We start from the raw sequence: 27,209 nt of genomic DNA, 5'->3' as shown, positions 1-27,209 counted from the left end.
ATATATATATATATATATATATATATATATATATATATATATATATTATTGATTTTTTACAGAGAGGAAGGGAGAGGGATAGAGAGTCAGAAACAGCAATGAGAGAGTAACATCGATCAGCTGCCTCCTGCACACCCCCTCCTGGGGATGTGCACGCAACCAAGGTACATGCCCTTGACCAGAATTGAACCTGGGACCCTCCAGTCCACAGACCAACACTCTATCCACTGAGCCAAACCGGCCAGGGCATTAGATGTTTTCTTGAGGCAATTCTGTTAAACTTCTAAGAAATAAAAATTTCAGCTCTACTTACATTATTGGAAAGAAGGAAATCTTTAAAATTCTTTTTATGATGCTATCATGATAGTGGTATCCAAACCCAACAAAGATAGCATACAACAGACAACCACAGATAATTCAAAAGCATACTAAAACAGTGATATACTATTACCAAGTGGGACTTATTCTGGGAATTCTAAAATTGTTTGAATAATCTGCATGAATGAAAAAGCATAATTTTATCTTTATAGAAGTTGAAAAGTTACTTTGTAAACTCAACATTTGCCCTTGGGTAAAAACTCCTAAAAAATAGAAAAAGATGGGGGTGGGGGAGAAGCAAGAGATGGATATTTTCTTTGCATGATACACTATGTATCCAATCCCACACCAGCATCATGCTTAATGAGGATATATTAGGAGCATTCAAAATAAGGATGTTCATTATTACCAACTTGATTTATTATCATTGTGGGCTACTGGACAGTGAAGTTAGAAAAGAGAAAGAGTTTAAAATTTTTTAATAGAAGAGGAGGTAAGATTACCATTTTGCAGATGATGTGATTATCTTCCTCATAAACTCATGAGAATCAACTGAAAATCTGTTAAACATTAAGAGAATTCAGAAAGTAGCTGGATATATCATTTAAACGTGAAAGTAAGTCGTGTTTATAAAGAGACCATTTAGATTAGCAAGAAAACACCTTGGTATTAAACTTAAAAGAGAAATATGTTTGATCTAAATTAGTGGTTCTCAACTGGGGCTGATTTTGCCCCCAGGAGACACCTGGCAATATCTAAAGACATTTTCTTAAAATATGTTTTTATTGATTTATGTTACAGAGAGGAAGGGGGAGGGAGGGAGAGAGAGAGAAGCATCAATCAGCTGCCTCTTGCACGCCCTCCACCAGGAATTGAGCCTGAAACCTGGACATGTGCCCTGACCAGGAACTGAAACTGTGATCTCTCCATGCATGGGACGGCGCTCAGCTAACTGAGGCACACTGGCCAGGGTTCTAGAGACATTTTTGATTGTCCAATGTCAATAGTACTGAGATTGAGAAGAACTGATTTAAGTGAAGACAACTTTAAAGTGCTACTTAGAACTAAACTATAAAGGAAAGCTAATCCATGTTCTTGAATAAGAAGCTCTAAAATGGCAAAGTATATAAATTTCTCTATTGATATATAAGTTTAATGAGATATCAATAAAAAAATTTGAACCAGAAAAGCCGATTCAAAAGTTCTTATATAAAATTAAGCAATAAATTCAAGAAAATTTCTGAATAAGAACAGTAGCAGTGTGAAGGACAATCTTTGTCAAATATTAAACATGAAGCTATGACAAATATAACATTGATGTCATCATAAGAGTCTGAAATAATACTGGAATTTAGGATATAATAAGGAAGACCTTTCAACTCAGAGGGACTGTCAAAAGCTGGGAATCGTGTAAGCAGATTTCTTCAAACTGAGTCTAAATTGAGAGGAAACAAGTTTGGGTGAGTTCCTGAGTGTCTTCTCTGAGTAAAGTGAAAATACTTTCAGAATGACTTTTGTGGTGTCTGTTGTGTCTGTATAGTTATTTGCTTACTTTTAGATAATGGACTGTGTTTCCAGTAGTTGAGATTTCTGGGTCAGTGACCCCGAGAGAAGTTGTTACTGTATTTGAATTGTTGGGAAGATTGGGTATGTACGTACTTATGCTTCTTATAAATACTATTTCATGAAATGATATACACTCAGCACATAGATGTTTAATTTATGTTTACTGAACCTGACTGAAGGAGCGCTATATTATCCTATCATTCTGGATAAGAGCAAAAACTGCATTAGAGAGCTTAGTTTGTGAGCAGTTGAGTGCAGATGTACCCCTATTTTTACAGTGTCATTTGGCTCATAAGGGAAAGTTAAATCTTGATTAAATATAGAAGGAATTATTCACATGATAACAGGTAGCTGGAAATTCTAGGTAACTGGCAATTTTGTATCTTTAAAAATCAACCAGAAAATTTTTTTTTGTTTTAATCTTTATTATTGCAAATGTGCCTAAGGGGAATTACTCCACTCTTCTGCTCTAGAATGAGACCATATCTGGGATGAACTAATTACTACGTATGAGGACTCCTCCTGGGTCTTAGGGTTACAGTTCTCAATAGCATTTCTCACTACATCATGGTATAGTTATAGTTTCTGATTACTTGATACACAAGGCTGGCTTTTCATCACTCTTAGGATGCTCACTGGAATTTGAGAATGATTTTATTTTATTTTTATTTATTTTTTTAATATATATTTTATTGATTTTTTTACAGAGAGGAAGGGAGAGGGAGAGAGAGAGTTAGAAACATCAATGAGGGAGAAACATCCATCAGCTGCCTCCTGCACGCCCCCTACTGGGGATGTGCCCGCAACCAAGGTACATGCCCTTGCTCGGAATCGAACCTGGGACCCTTGAGTCCGCAGGCCGACGCTCTATCCACTGAGCCACACCAGTTAGGGCGAGAATGATTTTAAATAAAATTATTGGTAAGAGTTTATTTTATTGATCTTTATTTTATATCAAGTTTAAATATAATTTTATAACTTTTGAGGTTCCAAATGTCACCAAAGTCTCTTTAGTAGAGGACTTCTACCTGTCTTATCTATTTCCAATTAGGCTAGAGAAGTTCCCATAGATAGTGTTTTCATGGGGTGAACCTTCTTTCTGGTCTGAAGCTTTTTGGTAAAATGTTAGTACAATAATGAACTTGCAAGATAAATTTAACATTTTCTTCTGTAAGATGAAAATGGAGTGCTAGAGAGATTAAAGAGTTTTCCAAGTTTACATAAATAGTGAGTACCATAGCTAGAATTTGAACCTTCATCATCCAACCCTAGAACTATACCTCCCAAACACTCTGTATCATACACTGGTGACATCAGAAACAAGTGAAATATAGACAATGGATTTACTGGGGGGAAATGTTAGTTATAATAAGTTTACACAAGTGGCAGCATTATCTGATTTTCATCTTTGGTGGACAAATAACCAAATATCTGCTAGGTTCCTCCTTAAGCCTTTCTTCTATGCTCAGATGCAACCTAGAAATTGAATTTAGTGAAATAATGGCCACACTGCTCAACACTATATGGCAGAGAATATTTGTCATCCTGGCTTGTTGTGAAGGTATATCTGTATAATTTTTAGTCTAATATTAGCTAGTTAACCATAATAAACCAGAGGCCCAGTGCACGAAATTTGTGCACAGGTGCGGTCCCTAGGCCTGGCCAGCGATTGAAGCACGAGTGTCTGGAATGGAAGGGCAGGTCCCAGCTGACCTCTGGGACCTGGGCAGCACCTGGGCCCTGGGCCCCCGTGTGCCCCCCTCTGCCTTAGTCATCAGGCCCTCGCCCAGCTCCCTCAGCGCCTGGGAGCCGGGTGGCAGCCCTACCCACTGCTGCTGCCGCTGGTCACCGTCTATGGGGCGATCTGTGGGGCAATCAGGCCCTGCTCGCACCCGCCATAGCCTGGTGCCGCCCGCTCATCTGCTCCACCATCCTGCCATGGTCCTGCTCTCATCAGGGCCCATCGGGGCTGGCAGTGCCTCCGCTGCCGCCTGCTGTCAGTGCCGTGTTGCTGATGCCAGCCATGTTCTGCTGACCTGGTGGTCAGCGCACATCATAACAAGCAATCGAACTCCTGATGGAGGGGACAATTTGCATATTAGGCTTTTATTATATAGGATTGGGAGAGTCCATTGATAGGTAAAGCTACTTAACTGTTTATAAATTATGGTACATTTAGCCATCCAGACCTGGACTTTTATTTTCTGAGAGTTTTTTGATTACTGCTTCTATTTCATCAGTTGTTATTGGCCTATTCAGGTTTTCTGATTCTTCCTAATTCAGTTTTGGGAGATTGTATTTTTCTAGGAATTTTTCCATTTCATCCACATTGTCCAGCTTGTTTGGCATATAATTATTCATAGTATTTTCTTACAATCCTTTGTATTTCTGTGGTGTCAGTGGTTACTTCTCCACTTTCATTTCTGATTTTATTTATTTGGGTCCTCTCTTTTTGTTTCTTGAAGAGTCTTGCTAACGGTTCTTCAATCTTGATTATTAAATTACTAGAGGCCCGATGCACGAAATTCGTGCAAGGGGCTCTGCCCTCGCAGCCGAGGCAGGTTGCCTTGGCCCTCGCAGCCCCAGCTTCGTCCAGAAGGTCGTCCAGAAGGTTGTTCAGAAGGTCATTCGGCTGTCTGGTCTAATTAGCATATTACGCTTTTATTATTGTAGATGGTACATTTATATGATAAAATTTTTAACCCTTTGCACTCGCTTGCTTTTTTCTCGAGCTGCTACCGATGCTAACCGTGTCGAGTCACACTCGACATCCGAGTGCAAAAGGTTAAGAGTCTTCAAAGATGGTTATAGATTGTTTTCTAGCATAAGAAAATATAAATTGATAAATGAAAAACAGCAGTGTATACAATATAATTTCTTTGTGAGAAAAATTACGCACATACAAAAACTAAACAAAAACTAAGTAACAAAAAAAGGAGTTGTTTTTGTTAGAATTAGGCTTGGCAGTGAGTAAGAGATAGGTAAGAAATAGTGGTTTAGCCCTAATGGGTTTGGCTCAGTGGATAGAGTGTCAGCATGCGGACTGAAGGGTCCCAGGTTCGATTCCGGTCGGGGGCATGTACCTTGGTTGCGGGCACATCCCCAGTAGGAGGTGTGCAGGAGGCAGCTGATCGATTCTCTCTCATCGATGTTTCTAACTCTCTATCCCTCTCCCTTCCTCTCTGTAAAAAATCAATAAAATATATATTTTTAAAAAAAGAAATAGTGATTTAAATAAAATAGATCTTATTTTTCTCTCACTTTTAGAAAATCCCAGGGGAGACAAACTAGGCCTGAGATGGTTACAGTCTTTTGCTCTAAAATGCATGGCTACCATTCATAAATACACCTCATGGTGCAAGACTAATAACTCCAACCATCTTGTCTATAGTCCTTCCCCAAACTCAGTGGTAGTTTTATATTCTTTATTTTTTTATTGTTTATCCTCATATGAGGATGTGTTTTTTATTGATTGTAGAGAAAATGAAAGGCAGAGAGAGAAATATCGATGTGGGAGAGAAACATCGATGATTGATAGTTTGCCTCCCATACAGGCCCCCAACTGGGGATTGAACCCTTAATCTAGGCATGTGCCCTGCCCAGGAATCAAACCCACTACCTTTTGGTATATAGGACGACACTCTAACCAACTGAGCCACGCCAGCCAAGGCCCAATAATCTTCTTAGAAAAGTGCATGTGTTGGGTAATCATGTAATTTAGTGAATTAACCATGTTGCTTTTCATTAAAATGTCATATTGATTTTACTTCTGCTTGTAACACTTTAGTTCATTGTTAATACAAATCATCTTTTAATATGATATAATAGATACCAACAAAACAATAATATGAGAATAAGACTGCTGCTACTTTCTGAAAAGGATTTGTGTTCTCTTTGACCTGGCCCTCTAATATATGAAAGTGGTCATTAAACAAGTTCTTCCCACTTAGAAACTTCCCTTGCAGTAAAAGAATGGCATTAACCACCCTGTTGTTCCTCCTGACTCTTTCTCTAAACATGTTTTCATTTCCCATTTGGCACATGTAGCCTTTTGGCAGATGTCTGCTCTTTTTTCTTTTTTCACCTCGTTGTCTCATACTTACAGACTTGTCTAGCCACAAACTCCAGTGGGCCTTTCCGTTTATGAAATAAACCATGAAACTTTGAATTTCTGGGGCAACTGTTAAAAATTAAAATTTATAGTAGGAGTCATGGGATTCCTTTGGAAAGGAAGTACAAGTAAAAGAATACCTTATTAAAAACAAATTGAAATTTTTATTTTCCTAAGGTTTCAATCTATTCTTAAATTCCCTTCTGTGGGGCCCAGGGGTTAGTGACATAGGGTAAAAAAAGAACTTTGGCCTGTGATTCTACAAAATTACACAGAAACAGGGCAACACTTCCTTAATTAGCATATCCAAATAAATAGCATGGCATTCATCACTAGAAACTTCTCAGTTACCCTAGATTTCTCCTCCCTTCCTTACGTCTTCTAGTGGGTCCCTAAATTCCATCAGTTCAACATCCTACATAAGTCTTAAACAAATAGTCCTTCATTGTCTTTTACCAGACTCTAAATCATCTCCTTCCCAAACTCTTAATTTCTGACTGTTCCCCTTCCTGTTCCTTTTCCAATGTTTTCCTTTTGGTTCAGTGAATTACCTTTTTGAAAAACAAATTTGATCATGTCACTCTTTTGTCTATAATCTTTAAGGTCCGCCTCCCCCGCCCCTTTAACTGTTAAAAAAAAAGTTTAAGCCTAATTGCTTTTCCTAACCTAGCTTCACTCTCTAGTCTGATTCCTGCCATTCTGCCTTCATGCACTCTAGGGCTCAGACATGCAAAGTGACACTCACTTCTTTTCCCCCATAGTTCCCCATCTTTTCTCTGTCATATACAAACTTCTATTCATCTTTGAAGTCCTAAGGGCCACCCCCACCTCACTCCCAGGCTTCAGTGTTCTCTGGTACACTAAGTGTGTTCTCTATTACACGGTATGTAGTTTTCATGTCAGCCCCTCTGAGCTGTGAACTTCAGGATGGTATGGTCTTGTTCATGAATGTATCCTCGGCATCTCTCAATGCTTGGCACTTATAGGAGCAAAATAAATATTCGTTGAATTCAGTGGAAATAAAAACAAGTACAGAATGTGCCTTGTGTGTCCCAGGAAGATCCCAACCTGCAAACAGTGCCAAGACAGCCAGGAAACCAGGTGGTAAAGCTGAGCCAGAGGAGGCAGAATGAGGCCCACACATGCTTGCAGTAGTTCAAATAGAGGCCTGGGAAATTGTTTGTTTCCAGCCCTTGTGTCACCCTGGCCTGCCCTGTTCTTCTTTACTTGTTCTGCTTAATTTCCTCATTCTTCCCCCCCCCCCCCCCCCAATCACTCAGAAGTGCCCATTTAGCTGAATCTATTGGGCCTGGTCTTTAGCACTGAAAACTCCCATATTGCATATACATTTGTGTGTGTACATATGTGTCTCAAGATAAACTCCCATAAATAGAGCTGGATATACCCAATTAGAGAGTTGAATGGGGCAGGGGTGGGCAATAGTAATAAATAATAATTAGCTGTTATGTGGTGAGTTTTTGCCAAATGCCAGGATTTACATTTAATCCTTACAACACCCTGCAAGGTGTAGGCATGATTATTATCTCTACTTTACAGATGAGGCAACTGAGGCAAAGGGAGACTGAATTACGTGCACCCTTAGAAGTGGTGGAGCTGGAATCCAGTCAATGCATTCAGTCTTAATCCAGTCAATTCTATGAACACAATTATAAATATTTGTAATGGACCACATTACAACTGATCCTTTTCTTATAAAGATATTTCTAAAGGGCAAAAGACTGAAGTTTTTGTTTTTTTCCTGAGCTTTTGTGAGCACGAGTAGGTTTTATTTTGTTTTGCTTTTGGCTTTTTTGTTAGACTTAATTTTTTAGAGCAGTTTTAGATTTATAGCAATATTAAAAGGAAGGTACAGAGATTTCCCATACACACTGGTGGGTTTTTCTCATTAAGGATCATTATAGGCAAGAGGATATTCCTATGGAACTTAGACTTGAATTTCACAGACTTCATTGCTTCCCCCTCCCCCCCCCTCCCCAGTAACTCAACCTACAAACAGTAGCCTGGGGGAAGAGGAAGATTTGTCTGATCCTTCCTGGATCTTACACAACTGGCCTTGGGCAGCACTAATAGTCTCTTACTAGCACTCAAGTTCCATTCTAACCAGTTAGTAGGTGTTTATTGACCTTGACAAGATGCTATGTACAATGTATAACAGGGATACAGAAATGACAAGGATTGGTTCTTGTCCCCCTCCCCACCAAACATGCATACACACAACCCTGTTGGGAAGACTAGTCATTCACAAAAGCACAAAAGCGCTGTTAACAATGATGTGGAGCTGTTAGTGATGTGAGTGAGCCTTGAGAGATTCTGGGTCCTGGGCTAGAGAGGGAACACTTCGGAGTCCCCTCTATCACGTGATGTCTGCCTGCATTCCCCTGTGTGACTCTCACCACCAGCTCATTCTCTGTTGGTTTCCAGCTTCTCTACACGCAAACTCTGTGTTATATTCTACATTCACAAGGCTTAGCGTTCCTCTTTAGCCACAAAGATTTTCCCAGGTCTTTATCCTGGATAACTGGGTGGGTTTTTGTTTTGTTGGTTTTTTTCTAGGTCTTCAAAGGGGTAATCAATCCTGAATATAGCTTTGTCATTTAAGAAAAACCAAAGCTAAGCCTCTCGTTGCAGACTATGTGGGTCTTGGCCATGGGCCAGCCGTCAGTTGCTCTTCCTAGCTGGAAGAGGCAGGTCAGCTGGAGCAGCCCTGCGGTGGGTCAGGCTGGGCAGTCTGTCCTAATAACCGATCCAGGGCAAGCACTAATAGGTTGGAGCCACCAGTGTGAGGGCTAGCCTCACTGTTTGGGAATTGGAAGGATAAACAAATATTTTCACAGGGTGCATCCAGCACTGAGTAGTCAAGGTCACTGTGGTGCAGACAGAACTCATAGTGTCAATGTGTCCTGGTGTCTGGGCTCTACTGGCTTTTTTTTTTTTTTTTTTTTTTGGCAGCATCTCTAAAGAACACAGAGCATGCTGTAACCTCTACTGTTGATACTGGGTGTGCTCTTACCAAGTTCAGTGAGATTTCTAGATCTGTTTCCATTTTGTATAGATTGATTGCTTTGAAAGTGGAGCCAGGCTTGCATTTTCTGTGGGTTGGGCCTTTGCCCAGTATGCTTTGCTCCCCCACCTGAAGCGGACCTATTCGGGTTCATTCATTCCACCCAAGGAAGAGGCAGGTACTCACAAGGAGTCTCAAGTGGGCTTTGTTTGTTTTGTTTTCACAGATGGGGTTAACAACATATAGACATACCTAAATCTCTCTTTGAGAAAGCTTTACTGTGATGAGTCTGAAAAATACAAATTTAAGGGAGTGTTGGGAGCACTTTCTTCTTTGAAACACCTGATTTTTTTAAATTTTTTTTTAGATGGTAACATAAAGTTTTGGGTGTTTCCTCCCCCAACCCCCACCCCGATAGCCATGATGTAGGTAAGAAGTATTGAATGATTGTTAAGATGAAAAGTATCAGACTTTTCTTGTGTTTTTAATGGGAATGTCCATCTATATACAGTATAGTATATAATACTTTCAACAGTACATATCACTGTTGCATAGCTTTGAGAATTTTCTTCTTTCAAAGTAGACATCAGGCTAATTTATCTTTAGAGTTTCTATCTGGTTTCAAAATCAGTGCCTTGTCATTAACGAACTTCACTTACTAGTTTTAGTCAAGTCTAAGCTGCACAATGGTTGAATTGGTGACTATTATATTTGTTTAACTGCTGTAAAGTAAGTTTGCAACAATAGATGCTTGCACTTAAATAGGCCTGCGGAGCATTGGGGCCCTATCAATCATGCAGAGATTTCCCTCCTGCTGTCTCTTCTGATGGACAATTCTGCTGATGTGGATATTCAAAAAGAAGGGATCAGGAAGAACAGATGATGGATAAAGACAATCTTCTGTCTTGAGAGGAAATCAGAGAAATCCTTTTAAGGAATTTCTTTGTCATGGTGTCAGAAGATTAATTATGCTCGTGTGAGAACAGCTTTCTCATTGGGTGAAAAGAGACATTATCCTTCTGACTTGTGACAGAAGATTTTCAAAGAAAGAGAGTTAAAGATTTCAGCTACTCTGAAATCTTCTTATTCTGTTGTCTTCTCAGCATTCTCCCAGACCGGTGGATTACATCCATGACATTGTGACATTCAACGAGTAATTAATGAATTGGGAAATTTTGTTTCAAGCAACTCCTCCTTCTGTTCCTTATGCAAATCTCTTTAGGGCTTTAATATCTGAGTTAGAACACGAGATTTTAAAATAACATAATAATAGTATTAGGTGTAAATAGTGATAATACTTAAGATAACATTCCAGATAACCTCTCTAAACATAACAAAGCAGTATTTAGAAAAGTCTTTGGAATTTAGAGACAAAATACATTGCATAAAACATAACAATAGGACACAGACACTGGGGGGTGGGGACTTGTCCTAGGAGGAGAGAGTGGGGGGAGGTCAATTGGAGAAAAAGGAGACATATGTAATACTTTAAACAATAAAAAAACCATAACAATAATGGTTTCAAATAACTTTGTTTTCCAAATAACTGAAGCCTTACAAGTTAAACAATATATTTTTTCAGTGAACGTTCTTCCTTTAATATATTACTTAATACTGTCTCTTAAGTAATGCACATTAACGGACCCAGGGTTCTAATGATGAAGATCTGCTGTTGTGCTACACTGAAATACAGTGATGTCCCAGTGACTGTTGAAGTATTTATTGAGTGTAGGCTGTTTGCTCCTGCGCTAAATGCACTGAGCAGCCATACTTTTATTTTTACTGCCTACTTTTTTGTAGATATGCAGACTGTTGCCTCAGGTGAGTTATCACTTCTCCCCAGAGTTTGTGTCCTGTTGCTGGTAAACTGCTATTTTGCTTTATACCTGAAGGTGAACCTGTACCTGAAATAACAAACCAATCACATTTCTTTTATTAATTCACTGTAAAAATGTAAATTTTTTTTCTTATTTCCAGGTACTTTACTGGTTCTAAGGCTAGGTAGTTGAGGTTTCTCAGAGTCTGATGTCTGAAAGGATGCATGACTCTGTACATCTATACTCATGCACACACACACAGGTGTCCATTTATTAATGTATCAAATGTTAATACGATGTGTAATGTATTATTTTAGTGGCTCTGTGAGCATGTATGACCAGTGGCACACTTTTATGTTCGAGCCTTACGAACAGATTTGCAGTGACCATCCCACTGTAGACACTCCTTCCCTATTTTTCTTGGGCCCCCAACACGAGTGCTGTGAAATGGTAGCTACACTAAATAAGAATCGACTACTAGATTGCATGGGAAAAAATCTTTAAATTGAGCATTGTAAGTTTTAGCCAGTGTTAGTAATTGTAAGTTTTACAGTAAGTGTAGTAATTGTAGAGCAGGATTCAGATTTTTGTGAGAGTCAGAGCCAAGGCCAAATGAATGAGCCTTATTTTAATTCACACTTGATCATGATACTTAGATGAATTGATTTAAGTTCAAAATTTAGGATTCTTGGGTTTTAAGCAGGATCTAAATTTTTATATACTAACAATTCTATTTGCAGTTTTAGTTTTGAAGATGATAAAGGAATAATTTTCATGAAACACACAAAGTGTTTAAAAAACAATTCCAGGAAATGAAAGTCTGGGAGTTGATGCAATCCCTTTTCTCCTTCCTTTATAAGGAGGGAACATTTTGCATTTTGCCTTCCTGAAAGAAAAATCATCTCGTTGTGCTACTCCTGCACTCTTAGCAGAATGAGTTAAATTTTGAGAGGGCTTTAATTAAAACTAGAGGTGATTCATCTCCATGACAGATAACAATTTGAAGAAAAAAATTGTTTACTAATTAATAAAAAAATATAGTCAGTTATAGAAAATGCTTCTCTCGTTGTCTTTCTGGCCCTGCCATTAAAGGAGAACAATCAATTTATCACCACCAGCTGCATGAATTCAGTAGAAAAGAACTTCAGGATTTCTCCTTCCTAAACCCTTGCTGAGTTGTTCTGGCACTACATAAAAGTGGGTCATTTGTACCTAAAATGCATTACCAATGCTCCATTAATCTTAGTGATTGTGTTCTCTCTTTTCCTGCAAGAAGCAGGATGAGGGCATATTATGATGGAAGAAGAGAAGGTCTGTGCTAATTAAAATGGATGTGTAAATGAATAATAGGGGAAGGTCATTTAATATTTTGTAGCCTGGCCTTTTTGATAATGAATATGTAATCAAAATACCAGCAAAGGTTTTGTGGTGTGTTTTATATTATTGACTAGTAGCATATCCTAGCTTCAGCATTAGGAAGAATGTTTCAACAATTTGTGAAAAAAAAGATAGTGTGTCTCTGGATACATACCAAGAAGATCTTTCGTCTAGAAACCAATGGTGTGTCAGACCAAAATAATGTGAGACGATAGGTGAACCAAGGACAGAAGATGTTTTCTTTTGGTTATGTTATTTTACATCTAAAAGCTGTATCACTCTTGCTTCTTATACGCAAAGATTAAAAGGAAAAAATACAGTAACTGAAGACTGGAGAGTTTCTCAGTTGTTAAACGAACCTTAGGAAGACCTTGATGATAGTCTTTATCATTGCTTTGCAGTTTTAAAATCATTTCCTTAATAAATCGTTTTCCATCTAAGCGGTGAGAGAATGCTACGTGGGCAAGACTGCACTGACCTTCCCTCTTGGTCTACTCTGTTGATGGGCAGGTTTCAAAGGTTAGAGTAGCTATGGATGAAATGTAATCATTCGTGACTTGGTTCCTTTCCAGATTCCTCTGGAAACGGCCATAGCCAACTTTGTTCATTTATAAAGAAAGCGGGGCGGGGAGGGGGCGGGGGGGGGGGGGGTGCGGAAGAAGGTCATTCCCTGAGCACTTTGGAAAGGGAAGCAGCCGCAGTCTCCTTCCTTCTTGCTTAAATAAACAAGCTAAATGGAAAAATAAACTTTACTTCTTCACATCTGGTACAAAGCTTCCTCTTCTGTGGAAAGTTCACATGCTCCCTTTGCTACGCCTGGTCGTGTGAATCAGGTGTCTTCCTTCCTTCTGTAAAGTCACTTAGGAACAAGTGCAATAACGAAAAACCCTGACGGCTTGCACAGTCCAGGAACATCATTACTCAGGCCCTTGAGTTGGCAGTGACATCAGGTGACGCTCCACACAGCCTTCTACACATCTGCTAGTGAGTGGGAAAGCAGCAGGACCGAAGGACCGTGATGGCAGCCAAAAAACTTCAGCAAATTCCATTGTCCTCCTTACATCAAGTCATACATTTATTTGTGTGCCGAAGCTCTACTTAATGTGACTGGTTTTTAAAGTTATTTCCCTTTAGGGCATGCGCTGACATTGGCAAACCAGAGCAGGACGTGTGAGGCAGCAGCACCATGATTTCTGAGGCACACTGCCATGTACTAACCACCGGGATAATGCTAGTCATCAAAATTTATCTTTTCAGACTTCTCAGAACTCCCCTTTCTTCCGGCATCCATTTTCTAGTGAAATGCTTTCATAATTGGTATTTACTAATATTGTGATCTTTGTCTCGCTTTTCCATGAAATACGAGTACCGTTTGCAGCCACCTTTACCTCAGAATTTCACAGACTAGATACCTCTTAGTACAGAGTTGAACATTCCACAATATGAATGTGAAGAAACAGACCCTGCATGGATCATAGGATCCAATTATCATTACTTAAAACTTGATTAGAAACCATTTTGGAGGAGAAAAATAGAATACAAAACCTACGGGAGTTGGGGGTTTTTTTCTTTGCATCCTAAGCACAATGTCATCCCACGGTTTTTATGAGAACAATACTTCTCAGGAAGTTGTCGGAATTCAATTTGCTTGTTTTTAGTGCTCTAAATGATTGATTCGTTGTTGTTTTTTAGGTTTCACAATTAAAACCTAGTTGATAAACAATATTTAATTTTTTTAAAGCTCTACTAGTTTCTCCATAGGGCCAGCCTGAAAGGCACAGGGGAAGGTCAAAGGCCACAGGCGCCCAAGAAGGGGTGGGAGGTGGACGTGATACTCATCCCAGGAGCAAGTTGCTGTTGTCATAGCAAAATGTCCTTTCCTGACTCTTGTGCTCTTCGGTACCTCTTTGGAGCATAATTACAGAATGGCAGGGGGCTTCATAGGTACCATTATTGGTTTGTTTTCATTTCCCAAAGGAGGAGCTTGAAGTGCAGAGCAGACAAGTCTCTAGCCCTAGAATCGGACTGCAACGTGTGCTGTTGTTTTTCATTTTAATGTGTTTGGCTGACTGTTACAAACAAGCATCCTGTTTAACAATCATACACAATTTTAATATATTCTCCTTTTTTAATCCAAATAAGTGGTTTTCAAACTCTGGTGTCATAGAATCATCTGGGGTTAGGGCTGCTAAATCCGGCAGCCCTTTTTGTGGTATTCAGAATGCAGATAGAGTCCTGAGTCCTTCCCTAGAACCAGTGACTCATAAACCTCTGAAAGAGAGGATGAGGAACCGACACAGCAAACGTGTTCTCCAGGTGACTCTGACCCAGCCTTTGAACTAGACTTTGTGAGAAACACTGATCTAAATGGTTCCAAGGTCAAAGAGTGTTTCAGTATCCGCAGTGGTTTCATCAAGAAAAATCAGAAGTACTAGTAATTGCAACCAGATTTTCTATTTTGTTACATTCAGGCCAAATATAGCAAATGCTGTAGCAGTTGTTGATACTAATGGGAACATCCATTCTATTCTTCCCTACTATGACTCCTGACTTATCATTCAGCACCTTCTACCACCCCTCTTCTCCCCCCCTCGGGCCCCCCCCCCTCCTGTCATCACCATCTGACCAGCAGTGATTTCCAGAGCCTCTCTGGGCACCTGAGTCAGCAGGACTGACCCACTCTGCCTCACTTGACTATAGATTGTCTCCATCCATAGCTGTGATTATTTGTTTCTCCATGTTGTTTCTTCCTGGGATTCGCCTTGGTTTCTTCACTTTTTATCCAAAAATAAAGAGCATTTTGTCTTCCAACCTACACCATTGGTCCATAGATCTCAATTCCATTAGGAAGTTCCTTAAATTTTGCTTCTCAACAAATATTTTCTCAGGTTAGGTAGTAGAACCAAAGGTTATAACAGAGAGTGAAGATCTTACTTCTGGATGAAATTTTGTTATTCTGAGTTAAGTTTTAAATCTATCTTATTAGAAAATTCAAAGTTTAAAAATGCCAATAGTAAAGTCAAAATTTATTTAGTTATATAGAATCATGTAAGAGTGAGCTAGGAATTCCAGTTTCTTTAGGTTGACTTCTGTAATAGACCAAAAATAACTTCATAATTGTTTTCAAATCAAAACCAAAAATTTTGGATGTCATTCTGACCTTAGAAATTTCTATTTAGGAATTTTCACAGTTTGTGTAAGTAAGCTCATGTTTAACCAACTTGATAGTCATTAGTTCTCTCGTGAGTTATAAATAAAATTATGATTATAGTTTGGACCACTTCGCACATTCTTTTCTTTTACTGTAGAGAACATAGTGTAACTTAGCTTGAAAAACACAACATATAGGGTTTAATGGATGTAGGTTTGAATCTCAGCACTGCCAGCTTTGTCAAACAAATCACTCAATTTTCTGGAGTCTGTATTCTCATATGTAATGAATACATTATGTATCTTGGAATGTTATTGTGAGCATTAAATGAAGTAAAGTGTAAATGAACTACTCCCAGTGTAGTTCTGAGGTGAAAATTTGGGTTAATTAATTTTTTGTTGTTGTTAATCCTTACCTGAGGATATTTTTCCATTGGTCTTTTTAGAGAGAGTGGAAGAGAGAGGGAAAGACAGAAAGAAACATTGATGTGAGAGAGACACATTGATTGGTTGCTTCCTGCACGGGCCCCCAAAAGGCCCGGGTCAGGGAGGAGCCTGCAACTAAGGTACGTGCCCTTGACTGGAATCGAACCTGGGACCCTTTGGTCAGCAGGCTGATGCTCTATCCACTCAGCCAAACCAGCTAGGGCAATTTGGCTTAACTTAAATGTTGGTTGCATCTAATGACAGGAAACCTTTCTCAACCTTAGATGAAGATAATATTTTGTAGGTCTGTTATGTTTATAATTTTTTCTTTGACTGACCTAAAACTATCACATTCCTATATAGAACTGGACCCTCAGACATTATAACCATTTCATTTTTATTCTCATTGCTTTTTTTTTAATCAATAAAGGATACTTTATTGATGAACCCAAGGGTAGCTTATCCCTTTGGCTTTTGCCTTACTAAGTGGTATGGGTTTATTTGATTGTATATCTATTTTTTGCTTCCTTTGAATGCTCTGAAGATCCCTGCCGGTTCAGCTCATGCTCCCCACTCTCACCCACAGGAGTTTATGATAGCGGAATGTAATGTGGTCTCCACCACTACAACCCCTCACATAGCAGCACAATAGAAAAATACATTGGTTCTGGAGTCAGAGAAATGCATTTGAGTAGTTGGCTTATGAGTACTTATGTGTGGGATAATCTTAGAAAGATTAACTGAGATAATTTGCATGAAAGAGCTCTGTAAAGTATAAAAGCATTATTTTTCATGTGGTTAAGCATTTCTATAAGGAAGAGTATAACGTTTATTGTATGTCTAATATATGCCCGGAGCTTCACATACATTATCTTCTCTATAACTCTGTGAGGGCAGGAGATATTATTCCCATTTTACAGATAACTAGCCTTAAGCCAAATGACTGTAAAGCAGTAGAGTATATTTTCATTCGATTTGTTATTCACCACACTGCCTGTTTTCATTGTTGCAGCAAAGCTCAGGCCATTCTTGGTCCTGCCTCTTGGCTCTCAAGGAGAGAGGGAAGGAGTAGATGAGACAATGAAAGGAGACTCTCCATGTAGGTAGTCAGCAAATAAGGAGCTGTCTGAGAAAATGCACTGCTCCTGACTTGGTAGGGCACCTGAGTGACAAAACTGAAATGGCCAGAGAGGCCACAGCACTGGGGAGGGTGTCTTCAGTAGAGAGTTTGTTGGGTGCTGAGGGGGAAGGTTTTCTCTTTTGCAACCAACTTGAAATGTGGCTCAGCCACATGTCCCTTTACTTTCTTTTCCCTCTGTCAAACAAGGAAGACTGACTTGTGTTTTTTTAATAAATATTTTAAAAATTTTAAACCTTATTATAATTTTTTTATTATATCATTTTAAACCGAGAGGAGTGGTGAAACCAAAAAGCTCAGACTCATTGAACTTTTCCAGTGTTCTTCCACTTGAACACAAATGAAGTCAAAGTTATCAACTGGCCTGAGGGCCCCAGCTGACATCAGACCATTAGATGTAAATTCTTTCCTTCTGCGTCAGTGCTGCCTTGTTTATGGCCCTGCTAGGATTTGACAAAACAATGGGAGTATCTCTCAAAGGGAAAGTGGGAGCTAAATTACTTTTGTTCTTAGTGAAGGGTGATTATTACAATCAAACAAAACTGAAGAGGTATGAAGAGAAATTAATTTCCAAACAGTAGAAATTATTGGGAAAGGTTCTCATTATTGTACCTCAGTTTTGGCTTTAGGCTTCTAGGACTATTTAAATCAGAACCATTTTTATCTATCTGCTTATCTGCTGGGTCTCTAAATACATTTGTAAGATTTCAGGATGATGGATGGTCTGTATACCTGAAAATGTTAAATGAAAGGACATTTGATCTAATATTACACACGTAGTACCCATGTTGTCTTCTTTTTTTTTTTTCTTCTCACCTGAAGATATGTTTTTATTGATTTTAGAGAGAAGGGGGGAGGGCAGGGAGAGAAACATCGATTGGCTGCCTCCCATACACGCCCCACGCTAGGTATATGCCCTGACTGGGAATCTTACCCGCAATCTTTTGGTGTATGGGATGACGCTCCAACCAACTGAGCCACCTGGCCGGAGCAGTGCCCATGTCTTCTTACAGGACTTTTAATAAGTAATTATTTAAATTTTACATCAGTTATTAGGCTTAGCAATATGAATACCTTAGTGAGTAAAACTGGCAAATGTGGCAAGTTATTGAAGTTATTTTAACATAATTCCCTAACCCACCCCCTCCCAAAAAAAGAAAACAAAATTAAAAACAACAAATCTCAGCCTTGTCCGCATGGAAATAAAGGTTTTTCTTCCACATTTTCAAATTTAAGCATCTAAATTGTATTTGAGTTTAAACTTTGCAAGCAAAGCAAAACAAGCATGTGAAGTGATGGAAATTATACCAGAGCCTAATGTTTTGCTTCTTTTCATTTTGGCAATTCATATCCCAAAGTGGCACTTATTTTCTTTGTAAGTGATGTAAAAATGAGGAAGAAAAATCACTTACAGTTGGAGAGATCTGAGTTTTTCTAGTTGGTATTTAAAGCAGCACTTGTGCACAACGTGGTAAAATTGAAATGATGGGCATAACAAATTTTAAAGTTGTTACAGGCCTTTAAAATGTCAGGAAGATTAAAAGGGAGAAGGCTGGTCATGAATTTTGGTCATGAACGCGTAGTATTCAAGAACCATGTTTAGGTCCCAGCTCTTCTAGGCCTCACTGCTTCCAGCACAGCTTAGGTGGAATTTTTTTTTTTAAATAATTATACATAAATACCTGATGATCTAATGAAGACGGTTTCTTAATGTGTCAAAATGAGTTCTTTGTATCTCATTGGAATCCTTTGTTGCCTTCAGCTAATCTGCTTTAGGGTTCTGAAATCCAGGCATTTTACAATGCAGACTCCAGCAATGGCATTCACTTGGAATGCTGCCTTTTGTTTACCAGCTTTCCCAGACCCTCATGGCTTCCTTTGGTCATCTGGTGTCTTTACTAATGTGATTGGTACTCCTGGGCTCTGCAGGTAGCCATGGGCCTTTATAAATGGGATTTACAATGGGACTCAACACCCTGGCTGCTAATGAAGGCAGCCACAGGGATTTCTTTCTCTTTTTTTCTTTTTTTTTCAGTCTGTTTTCCAAAAGAGTGAAGGAAAATTGTCTGCTGGCTTTGCTAATTATCCTTGTTTTCCATTTACTTAATTTTTACAAGTGACTTACTAACTGTGGTGCAAAAATACAAATATTTTTGTTCAGGGGTCAGAATGTTTCATCTGCTGCCCCTTCATGCCAATCACTAGAATTGTTTATTATTGAACCTGGGAAGAACAAAGTAGTCTCTGTTTAAACTCAACCAATGTCACCTTCATCTGTTTTTGTCTTTCAGGAGATTTTTTGACCAATTTGGTTATTTTAAAATAAGAAAGTCCATGACTTGGAGCCTTGGACTCTAGTACCAGCCCTGTTACTTCATACATCTGTGATCTTGAGTAAGTCACTTACACTCTTTGATTTCTTATCTGAAAAAAAAAAAAAGTGTCACCAACGTACGTATGGGATCCAAGATGATGTTTCCTATCCTTCCAGCTTTCTGCTCTCTCTACTACCAAAGTGAACTGTGGTGCCCTTTCATTTGCTTTTTGGGTACACCTACCATGGAAAAACATACTTGCATCTGATAACATGCTTTAACCAGCAGTCAGAGCAGTAATTAAATATAAAGTGTCTGCATCGTCAGTTTCGAAGTCATATGCTTTGTAAATTTTAACTCAGTTTTATAGAAAAAGGGATTTATTTTCCCATTTTCTAATAATGAAACATGGAGCCCATGTTTTCATTGCTCTTTATAGGGCAGTCATTCTCAGATGTGGTTTAAAGGTCTTCCAGAGGTCATGGATTCTTTGGGATTTAGAATGAGAAGGGACATCAGCAATTGTTGTGTCCAATCACTTGAGTTTTACTAATAAGTACTCAAAAGGCCCAGAAATGCTTAGTAGCTCATTCATGGTAACAGAGCCCATAGAGCTGCCAGGAAGGCCCAAATGCCCAAGACAAAGTGGCATGTACTGGGGCTGTGCTGTTCTAACTTTCTCTTAATGAAAAACACGATGAAAGGTTAAAAGGAGGGACTGTTTATTCCAAATCTGAAAACTTAAAAATCACTGCTTGATAGTATTAGATAGTTAATTTCTACATGTCAGCTTCCAGATTAAAGTCGATCCAATCCCACAAATGTTTAACGAGGGCTTAGTGTGCGCAAGAATCCAACTGACATGATGCTCCTGTAGGACTGTGCAGAGTCATAGTTTCTGCCCCTCAGAGATGTACAGATTCACTGAAGACAAGACAAGTGTAAAAATAGTGCTGTGCATGTTGCTGGGAATAAAAATGATTAAAAAAAAACACAGGTTTTTAAAATCTCAAAGGACTTTTTGAGGACTTCCAAGTCCAAAGGGAGATTGAGTTAAATAGAACCTGATAGTTCAAGTGTTCATTAGCAGGTCAAAGGTAAATTCAGATTGCTTTGGGAACTCACAGGCAAGGCCTTAAGTCAGAATGGAGAAAAGAACTGGTAAAATAATAAAATTTTGGCAAGGTTTCCTATTCTTGAGTTAGTGATTGTTACTGGAGAAAATCTCTCAGGCATGCAGATTGATATTATTATATATTCGTTGCCCCTAACCCTAAATACAACCCAGTTGTATCTTTGACTGCTTTGGCTGAGTCCCTCTCCTTTATCTCTGATCAGTTATTCCAAATATAACTGTGTTCTCTTCAAGCCTGTACCCACTGCCCTTTTCTCAGCGGGGTGCTCCTCTCACTTCTAGAAGCTCCTGAAGATTCTCAGTAATTGCCTTGAATTCAGCTGACCTGTAAGAGCTAGTGATGCCAAGTGCTTTATCTCCAAACCTGCTTCCTCCTCAACTTCACATTCATCTATGAAATTACTGCTGGATATGTCCATCTGGATGTGTCACAGTGTCTCAAAATCAGCGTAGCTAAGACCTGCATGCATTACCTTCCATTCAAAAGCTCATCTTCTTCCTCAGGGTGCCCTTAATTTGAGAAGGTGCCACCATCCTCCCCAATGTGCATTTTAGAAAAAAACTGCCTGGCTGGAACATGCCAAATGCAGAAAGAACATCCACTTAGGACGCTGCAATAATCCAAACCACTGTACTCTTTGTCGTAGTACCTAACACATCACACCAAGTTGCGTGAGAGATAACATAGCCAAGTAATTAAAAAAACATGCTTTGAAGTAAGACGATTCTGTGTCTGATTCCTGGCACCACCATTTATCAGCTAGCCAGCCATGTGACCTTGAGCAAATTATTAAACTTTCTAAGACTGGGTTACCTCACCTGAAAAATCGGGACAATAATGATAAAATTGTCATAAGGTGTTCTGAAGCTTAAATGAGATATCACATATGAAGCTTCCAGCACTGGTATCCCTAAGATTTTTGAGGGCAAAGACCATTTCTACCATTGTATCTGCAGGAGGAGACACAGACGAGGCACTCAATAAATATTTGTTAAATGAATGATAAGGAAATGGCATGCTTGAATTGAAGTGCTAACAGGGGCAGGGGAGAGGGGGCGTGGAGTCAGGGGAGAGAGGGAGTGAGAAAAGCAATGCAAAGTAGAGACCTAGGCTTCATTGTGAATCCTTTGCCCGTGTCATTTAGTCACCAATTTCTAATGATCCCCTCCCAGCTTGCCACCAGAGGAATCTATTCGAAGCTGAAATGGGAACATGTCATTCCTTTGCTCAATACCTTTCTGTGTGGCTCCTTTTTATCTACAGTATCCAGTCTCAACTCCTCACAACTGGGCCTACATTTTCATCTTCCTTAATCCACTCCCTCGCTTACTAGTGGTAGTCTAGGAAGGCCAGATTGCTCTTGTCTTTTGAACATCCTGTGCTATTTCAGAGAGGTGCTTGCTTGTTTTTTTTCAACACCCTTCTCTCCTGTATCAGTTAGGATTACATTTGTCTGCAAATGACAGCAAACAGCAAACAGCAACTTGGACTTTTATTTCTTTCCCACAATAAGTTTGGAGGCTAATTTCTAAGGCTGATATAGCATCTCTGCTCTCATCAGGGATCCAGGCTCCTGCCTTGTAGCTCTGTCATCAATGTGCAGCTTCCATCCTTTCCCCCTCTCCCTCCTTTACCCCCTCTAGGACCTTATTCCATTAATCATCTCCTCTCTTCTGTACCATCTCTTTTCCTTGAGGGAAGAATCTTACCCTGTAAGCATCCTTCCTGGTAATTACTCTTTTTTCCTGTAGCTGCCAACTTATTTCCACCCTAGTTCACCACACTTCTTGAAAGAGTAATTGCTGTATGCCATGGCACATTTTCATCCTTGGTCCTATTTGACCTCTCTTACTTATTGAAACTGTTGACCACCTCCCATTTCTCCAAACTCTCTTGTCTCCTGACTTTCACAAGCCTGTTGGTTTCTGGTTTCCTTCCTATTGCTCCTACTTCTCCATCTGGTTTGCTGGGTTTTCCTCCTCCTTTGCTTGACTCTACAGTAACAGTGTTTCTCAGGCTTCCCTGCTTGACCCTCTTACTCCAAATCCTTTGTCTACAGCAGCAATTCCTGGGTAACCTCACCATTACTGATATCAACGATCTGTGTGGCAGCCATCTGTCCCCAAGCTCTGTTTGTCCAGACCCCACTCCTGAGCTGGAGTCCTGAATTTCTAACTGCCTACCAAAAGGGCTTCTCTTCTCTGTTCCTTCCAACCCCAACGATGTGCATTCCCATCACCTCTTCCTACACTCTTACAGAAACCTTTGATCTGGTTTCTAATTCAGTTTTCACAATACTCCCAGAGTTATCTTCTATTTTTTAAAAAATCTGATTATGTTAATTCACTTTTTTTTAAATCCTCCATTGGCTTTCTCCTGCTTTTAGGTATTCAGATTTTTAATTTGGCATATAAGGTCCCTTACAGACTAGCCACAACCTACTTTTTTATTCTCTTGCAACTCAACTTCCAATATTTCTAAGATGCACCATGCCTTTAACGTTGTATTATAGGTGTGAGGTCTACCCAATACCCAATTCTGTTTGATGTATCCTTTAAAGCCACCCAAATGTTATCTCTTCTCTGATATTTTCTTTATTTGTCCAGACAGGATTACTATTTTCTCTGTGCTTTTATAGTACTTTGTTCCTACTTCTAGTGAATATTTACATTTAAAAATGTATTTACCCTCAGAGGGAAGGTAGGGGAGGGTGGGGGTAAGGGGGAGAGATCAACCAAAGGACTTATATGCATGAATATAAGCCTAACCAATGGACACAGACAACAGGGGGGTGAGGCCATGAGTTGGGGCGGGGGGGGGGGGGGAGTTGGGGGGGTAATGGGGGAATGAGGACACATATGTAATACCTTAATCAATAAAGAAATTTTAAAAAACGTATTTACCTCTAGATTGGGATCTCTTTGAGAATAGGGACTGCCTTTATCATCCTTCCTAGCACAGTTCACAGTATTTCATGAAATTAGGAAATAAGGATAACTTTTACTCTAAGAATAATGAGTTTTGTTTTGGACATATTAATTTTGGACATATTGAGTTGACATATTGAGGTAGAGGGGACAGCAGCAACTCAGAAAAGACTTTATAGCCAAATATATAGATGTAGGAGACATCAGCAAAGACAATAATAAGCAACTGATTGGATCCCATGTTTTTCAGGTAATGATTAAGAAAGGTAGAATAGCTATAGAAAGTGGGAGAAGAGCTGGTAGTGGGAATTCTTGGATGGTGGAAGAAAATTCATAACATCCTTGTTGGGAAAAAACTGTATTTGACATTTTTGACTGGGGTCCTCTTCCCTCTACCAGAAGTATGCAGCTCTTTCACTAACTGAAAGTCCAAAATCCAGAAAAAGAATGCCTGAAAAGATGTTCTTTCTTTCTATTTCTTCTAGGATTAGAAACTACTTAATCAAAAACTTCATCCTAGGCTTCTGTTGGCTACTTCAGACATACCTTGTCCATTCTCCTTCTCTAAAATCTTCTGTTTGTGTGGTGTGGTATGGTGGTGGCGGCGGTGGTGGCAGTGGTGTGTGTTTATGCCCTTGGCAAAAGCTAGAGTGGGTAGGATAGAGTGGAAATATCTATTTTGTTACCCTCACAAAATTATAAATAAGCTGAAAAAGCTTTAGAACCTTTCTTAAATTGGGAGAGAAAAACATCTTTAAGGATTTGTTTATTTAGATAGATGGTTTTCCTTACCTCTCTCCCCCTCTATTACACTCTTTTGCTTTCTTTGTGCCTCTAGGAAATATAACACTGGCTTATGTAGATTATTTAAACAGGTGAAGTGAGCTATGTGTTTCCATGCAACTGCTTGACATTTAAAAATTTGATAAATTTAGTTAAATGAAAATTGAAACTGCATGGAAAAATAAATCCATAAGCAAAGGCAAAATGGCAAACTAGGGGGAAAATGTTGCAACTCATATCATGCCCAAAGGACAACATTCCATAATATATAAAGAGCTCCTATAAGTCAAGTATAAAACCAACAACCAAACAGAAAAATGATAAGACTGAACATTTCAGAGAATTACATTTAAATGAAAATGAATTGAAAAGATATTTAGTTTCATTCCTAATAAGAAAAATACAGATTAAAACTACATTGAGATATCATTTCTCATCTGTCAGATTGACAAAGATCCAAAAGTAGGTATTACTCTACATTGTTGAAGGTATAAGATACATAAATTGATCATGGGAGTATAAATTGGTTCAACCCTTAGTTCATCCCTCACTTAGTGCCTCATAACCAGAATTTCCTCCAAACCAATTTTATGTGCTCTTGGCTTTTTACCGCTTGATGTAGACCTTAGAAAACTGTAATTAAAAATGTTTCTAATGTGTGGATGAAATGAAGACTGCTTCGGGTCTGCTAAAACAAAACAAAACAGAAACAAGGCAGTTTGGCAGTGTCTAACAAAATTGAAACTGCATATTGTATATCCTTTGACCCATAAATTTCATTTTATGCATTTAAACAACTAGTGCTAAATTAGTGTGTATTAATTAATGCAGAGTTAATTATTACAATATTTTGAGTAATAAACATCAGAAACTAATTGTGCAAAAAAGAGGAACAGCTGTAATAATCTGAACAATAAAGATTTATTTTAAAAAAGAAACTAATTATGCAACAACATTAAGGGACTAGTTTAAGATAATCATGGTATATACATGCCAGGGAATTTTGTGAAGCCACAGAAAAGAACGAGGAAGATTTTTATTTGCTTATGTAGAGGGCTCACCAAAATGTTTTTACCTTAAATAAGCAATGTCCAAAAGAGTGAATGTGTTTAATTTGTCTTTACACAGATATGCCATATATATATATATATATATATATATATATATATATATATATATATATGCCAATAAAAGAGGTTTCCTGTGAGAGGAGACTGTGGGACGACAGTTGAGGAAACACTTTTTACTGCTAGATTTTTAATCTGGTAAATATATTATCTACTCAAAAAATAAAAGGAATTTTTCAATTCTTAAAATAAAAGTATTCTAAGTACCCATAGAGGCAGAGTTTCCATACTCATTCAATATTAGTAGGTTTTACCTTGAAAATATTTGTGATATCATTATGTCTTAAGTGCCAGCTATACACTTAGACCTGTGCTAGATGTTGTGGTGGTTAAAATAATAAAGATAAATGTGAGCAAAGTAAGAAACTGATTATGACTGGCTGAAAAATTAAGTGAGGAGTGGGTCAGACAACTTGAACAAAGGCACAGAGATGGATGTGAGATTATTTCTAGGGAACAGGAATAAAATCTAATTGATAGGAACAGCCTAGCCTGTGTGGCTCAGTGGTTGAGCGTTGACCCATGCACTGAGAGGTAGCCCGTTCAATTTCCGGTCAGGGCACATGGCCGGGTTGCAGGCTCAATCCTCAGTGCGGGGGGCCGGGGGCGGGGGGGAGGTGGGTGTGTGTGTACAAAAGGCAGCTGATTGATGTTGATGTTTCTATCTCTCCCTCTCCCTTCCTCTCTCTAAATTCAATTAAAAAAATTTTTTTTAATTGGTAGGAACAGGTTTCATATTGGTGTATGATGGGAGATAAGTTTGAATAGGCACAGAAAGATGAATTTATGGATGTCTTAATAATGCTCCCCAAAATTCTGATATTTTGGGGGATTGTGTTATTTGTTATTTTGTTTGAGAAATACATTTTTACAACGATTAGGCTTCTCTTTAAGAAATCTAGCATATTTCGTTGCACGTGTACATTTTCACTTAAATCACCTAGATGAAGTTGGGCAATTTAGAAAATGATGTTATCACATATATGTTATTAAGATGATTCCTGGGTCTTATTTTTGTTGTTGCTATTGTGAATGGAATCTCTTCCCCAATCCCATTACACCATAGTGTTTTCAATCTAGAAACGTATTACTTTTTACCTACCATTTTATGGGTAAGGGAACAGGCCCAGAGAAGATAGGTGACGAGTATGGTTACAGAGTAGAAGAGTTGGTAACTGCAGATCTTGAACATCCAAATTTTATTGTGCTACCTTAATAGAAAATCAAGGTGCTTACCCTGTCAAACTTTATTAAAATTAATACTGTCTTAAGTATCACTTTCTTCGTATCAGATTTCAAAGAAGTAATACACATTTTATAGAACATCTTCAGTTTTTAACATTGTCATTTTGAAATATAGTGTTATGACTTGAGGAAATGCTTCTCATCTCCATTCAATTTTCTCAAGACCTGATTTCTACTAGACAGGAACTATTTCTTCTTTGAGGTCTAAATAGACCTAACAGCCTATTGCACTGAATAAATATTTAATGAAAATTGAATATTTCCTCTGTGGTGAATCAATTATTCTTGTTGATTCTCCGAGGAAAGCTTTTTTTTTTTTTAAATATAATGTAGTAGGTTAAGAAATTTGTTTTCCTGAATATTGTAATTAGTGCCACAGTTTGTTTCAGTGATATAAAAATTTATGTCCCTTAGGTCTTTTCAGCTATTTTTCTTCATTTATGTGAAGAGTTTGAATTTTTATGTTATCTCAAATACAATTCTATTATTCCTCGACCTGGTGGCATGCAATAAAATCATTCGCTGTGAGGGTTGAGGTTTTTTAGAATTTGTAGTATTTGGAACTCTGAAAATGGAAAATATTAGCTAATGAGGTATAAGAATCTTAGTGGTGCATTTTTTAATGGGAGGAATATAATTTTATTGGTAAATATCTCCAAAAATATAAGTAACTTTTGTAATTGGCAAAAATTTGTATTTCTTGTACTTTTAACTATCAGCAATATATTTTATTTTTTTAATTTTTCTTAAC

The 27,209-nt window shown here is 38.5% G+C and overlaps 1 protein-coding gene across 2 annotated transcripts in view; it reads left to right on the top strand.

The window, feature by feature from the left end:
- GREB1L (GREB1 like retinoic acid receptor coactivator) overlaps positions 1-27,209 on the top strand; it is a 220,129-nt gene that overhangs the window by 78,494 nt on the left and 114,426 nt on the right. For both annotated transcript variants that reach the window (XM_079784210.1, XM_079784212.1), the window contains exon 2: positions 19,217-19,319. The gene's annotated coding sequence lies outside the window, so the exon portion shown is untranslated. The remainder of the gene's footprint in view (positions 1-19,216; positions 19,320-27,209) is intronic.

This window comes from Cnephaeus nilssonii, assembly GCF_951640355.1.
Source record: "Cnephaeus nilssonii genome assembly, chromosome: 11".
In the NCBI taxonomy this organism is placed as follows: domain Eukaryota; kingdom Metazoa; phylum Chordata; class Mammalia; order Chiroptera; family Vespertilionidae; genus Cnephaeus; species Cnephaeus nilssonii.
The sequence above is the reverse complement of the archived record's forward strand: the minus strand, read 5'-3'. Positions and strand labels throughout refer to the sequence as shown.